Source organism: Teleopsis dalmanni, chromosome 1 (genome assembly GCF_002237135.1).
Source record: "Teleopsis dalmanni isolate 2A chromosome 1, ASM223713v2, whole genome shotgun sequence".
In the NCBI taxonomy this organism is placed as follows: domain Eukaryota; kingdom Metazoa; phylum Arthropoda; class Insecta; order Diptera; family Diopsidae; genus Teleopsis; species Teleopsis dalmanni.
The window spans coordinates 53016671-53021310 of record NC_051846.1 but is presented as its reverse complement, the minus strand read 5'-3'; the positions used below and the strand labels follow the sequence as shown (position 1 = coordinate 53021310).

The window sequence follows — 4640 nt, the reverse complement described above, 5'->3', positions numbered from 1 at the left end:
TCTGGTGAGTTCAATTTTAAAAGCATCAGGCTAAATGTTGCCGTTGAGAGTAAGAAACCTGTTAAATTCTATGATATTTTATAACTAATGTATTTTATATTTTTCAATATATCAGCTGTTTTATTTTGTATATTATTTTTGTATAGTGTCCTACTATTTTATCGATAATCGGCCCGCTTCCACCACACCTATCAAGTGGTCCACGTTTTGTCATTAGGTTGAAGTTTTCACATTTTTGCAAATCCTGGACAGTTCAAAAGCAAAGATTTAACTTACTTTATAACATTTTGATTCTTTTTTATACTAACACTAACGAGTCCGGGTGCCTTTAATATATTAAGGAATTCGACAAAAAAAATTTAAGAATATGTCATATTCAATAAATTATTTTTTTTTAATATTTGTCATTTAAATTTAAAAAACTATTTCATAAATTTTTTCCTATTTTTAATTCTATTTAAAAAAATTTTAAGTAACATTTCTTTAGACTTGCGTAATTTACAAATGAACTAGCTCTATTAGGTAGTTCATTTCGGGAAACCACTAAATTCGATTGTGGAGTTGATTTTTTTTGAACATATTTAGACTTTGGAACATGTAAGCATTTTTATTGATCAAAATACTATATATCATACTTTAGCTCTACGACCCCGCAAAATAACAAGTTTTCATATTTTAAAGCATCGATGCAATTTGATAAGTGAATTTTCAGTATTTAGGGCTGGCCAGAGAGGGTATAAGGAGAGTTTAGGTACACTTTTTCGTGTCGTTTTTTTTTTTATTTCATTTAATCATTTAGTATATAATTAATCCGGCTTTTAAAATACTAAACTCTTAATCCACGAAATATTTTAAAACGTGCTTTGTTAAGAAAGGATTAAATATTGTAATATAACAAATTTGTAATATTGTGTTGTTTTGCATAAAAAAGTTATTTGATTTTATTTTAACCGAGTTAGCCTTGAATAATAATAAAAGTAAAGAAAGTAATAAGTTTTTTTGTTTACAAATATCTTTTTATAAATATTTTCAAAATTTGTTACAGATATTGTTATCCATTTATTTTCGGTGTCATCCTCTAGCAAAAAGAGGAATGCTTTCAAGGTAGATTCTGTGCAAATTACATAACAGATGCATTTTCTTTTTGCTTTTTTGGGTAAGTTCTTTTTTTTTATTTAATGATAAAATTTATAATCATATTGTATATATATACGAACCATATACGAAATTTTATATTACGTTATCATATACCATAACTAATAAATAATTTTATAATTTAATTATTTAATTGTACAATTATTGTATTATCTAATCATATTCTTATCTGTTTTTATAATTATTTAATTTTGAAGCAGAAATCCATTGAGGCAAATGTTAAACAAATAGAAATAGAAAGTTTTCTCTAATCATATAAGTATCCAACTTTTCTAGTTCTATATTACTACTTTATTTTAAGGATCTGGAGACATTATAATGTCACTGATCTTTATACTACAATTACAAGATAAATTTTGATCATGACATAATATTTGTAATATATAATATGTATATAACTAATAATAAGTGGGAGTTTGACATATTATCTGGGTTTTGAACTTATTTAAAACTTTAACTTTTAGTTTTATTTTCAAGAAATACAGCTTAATTGTACTTTATGTTACAGTAAGGATCCCAGATTTTCGATCTTAACAGTACACAATATTTAGAAAAATTTTATTTATGTTCAAAATTCAAACACGAAATTGGTTGTTATTTTGAGATTTTTTATTTACAATCACTCGGACCTTAAAAAGTTTTCCAAAAATTCTCTCTGCTACTACAGTACAATTATATGTAATTACATTTTATATCTTTCTATTGTAATTTTTTTAAAGAATATATCTAATCGCGCGATATTCTCCTGTAATTCAATTTGTTTTCTTTTGTAATCTTATTCCATAATTTCTCTACTTCGTGGGAACTCATACACTCCATTTAACTATCTTCTGGTAGAACCTCCTTTTTTATTTTCCCACAGCTTTACCAGCTGGTTATGTACCAGCCCATTTTAAACGTTGCCACCGAAATTATAATTATTTTTATTTTTTTAAATATAATTTTATAATTTTAATTATAATAATTTTATAATTATAATAATTTTGTAATCTCCTCAATTACTTGAATAAAATATTTTCGTATTTAAGTAACATATTTAAGTTTGGCGCCTTGAAGTTTGTACTCATCAACCATATGACAATAAATTCTTTTCACTGCTAATATTATTTTCCAAAACGGAACCGGAAGTGTTCCCATACAAATAGCCAATATTGTCTTATTGACTACATTGTGATGCTTTACAATATATTCGATTTCGTTGACATTTCAATGTCATTCTGCGTTGCGCCACACTGTGCTGCTGCATGTTGGGTGTCCTTTGGCTCCTTACTATCAGAAATAGTTTCAATGTATATGTGCTGCATTTATTCAATTGTATTTATCTTGATGTTAAATGCGACACATAAAGGACTGCCAAAACAAATAATTGAAAAATGTGAAATTTGCTGCTCATCATCCTGGCAATCGTATTTATCCTGCGTTCAACTGGCAAAGTTACATATGCTCTGATGGACATATTTGTCGCATCATTGTTGCTGACAAAATGAGCATAGAATAAGCATTATGCATTGTTAAACAATGAAAAAACTGCAAGGACTTTTTTTTGTCCTGTCAAAACAAAATGCGATTAACGATAATTTATGATGTCATATAAAATATGTTCGCCTTTATATTATATTTTTATTTCTTCATATATATATATGCTTTCCAAATTCAATTAACTTATTTGTTTACTTATTTCGGGTTATTAGAAAATATTTACTTAAATATTAAATTTGATTATTATTTATTTATTATTTGTTTAAAAGAAATTCATACAGCACGTACAAAAATTATAGAACGTAACTTTAAATCTAAATTGACAATAACATATTTGTTGTGAGTCAGATTAGCATACTGAAAGTGGTGCATATTATTAACATTATCATTCATATGAATTCTTCAATAAATTTGTGCAGGTTATAAGTACTGCTACCATTTAACAGGACTTTAAATAAGTCTATACAACTTACAGACTTATTCAGGCAGAGTACTTTATTAAAATAAAATATCGGCCATACAGGCTCTCCGAAGGCTTGGTACATCCGCACAAACGACATGCTAGGAGACTTTAGAATATACCCGATCAAAAAATACATAAGAGACAGAGCCATGAAGTTATATGCGAAAACTGACAGGCTAGGATAGCACTATCTAATTTTAGAGTAATCACTTTTAGATCAATCACTGAATAATCATGAAGCTTATAAGGAATATATAATTTAGTCAATGAGATGGGTGGGATCCTGTAGTACCCCGAGCTATCAAAGAGTAAAAGTGCCCGGTTGCGCTGACTCGAGAAAAGGATCAACATACATACATACACCAATAATATGATAGGTATACATTTTCTATTTCATGACGAATGCAAACCCTTTTACTCCGTTTGTATAACGTTATAACATTATTTTGTAATAACTTAAGATCTATACTCGAAATACTGGTTATTGATAGGTCAATCTTGATTTTTCCAATTTTTGGCCCAATATAGGCCTTTGTTCAGCTAGTATTGGAAGAAGCCTTGAGGAGGAGAAATAAAGAATTTTTCTTACAGTATGGAATGTGTTTGAACTGTGTATACGAATTACGTTAGTAAGCCCGCTTCTAAGTAGAGCATATACCATAGAGTTTTTCCACTTGTTTATAATGTTTATAACTCTAAACTTGATTATAAGTATTTCATAAAGTACTATTTCAGTACTTATTGCTCTAAATATAATTTCTTGCATATTAGATACATTTATGATATATCCTTGATATTTACAATTAATGGAATTGTATTTACCCCTGTCTATGGTATTATAAATTTATATTATAACTGATTTATTCCTATTGATATCTTTTTTTCATCTAGTTCTCTTAATAATCTATTTACCAAGATTTGAAAAATTATTTCAAAGTTTTTGTAAAAAGTTATATATACTACACGTAAATTTTATTTATCGTAAAATTGCTTTTTATATGTTGCGCTAATTTTCTCTCTTGATAGATTTCTAGTAAACTAAAATTCTTTTTGGCAACATGGCGTTTAAGCCGTCATACAAAAATCGTGTCAAGACTGTCGTATCCGCAATAAAAACCACTTTCCATTGGGGTTTTATGCCGCTAATAATCTATTTAGGCTTAAGAACTGGGGCTGAGCCAGGTAAGCCTGCATTGAGTGTGTGGAGCTTGCTGCCATTCCATTTTTAACAATTAAGAATATCATAGTATGAGCACATGTATGCGGTTGTGGATGGAAATGATATTAGGATTGGACTATGATTGGAATATAACAGCTTGAAGAGGATGGCAAGGTAGCTGATTTAGTTAATTTTCACCTTAAAAATTTTTGATTCTTTATTGTACACAATGAGATGCCTACTTTCAAGGAATCAAATATAAATTGAAATATTTTACAAACTCAATAATAATTAAAAATAAAAATACAAATCTGCACACCGAAAACAACGACTTTTAATTATTTATTTTTCGAATGCAGTATTAAAATATATATAATATAAAAA

The 4640-nt window shown here is 27.8% G+C and overlaps 1 long non-coding RNA gene across 1 annotated transcript; it reads left to right on the top strand.

Moving 5' to 3' along the window:
* Positions 1–436: 436 nt before the first annotated feature.
* On the top strand, positions 437–4346 carry LOC119668064. Its single transcript, XR_005251457.1, has 3 exons — positions 437–597; positions 1046–1156; positions 4124–4346. It is a non-coding gene; the product is annotated as an uncharacterized LOC119668064 (long non-coding RNA).
* The last annotated feature ends 294 nt before the right edge of the window (positions 4347–4640 follow it).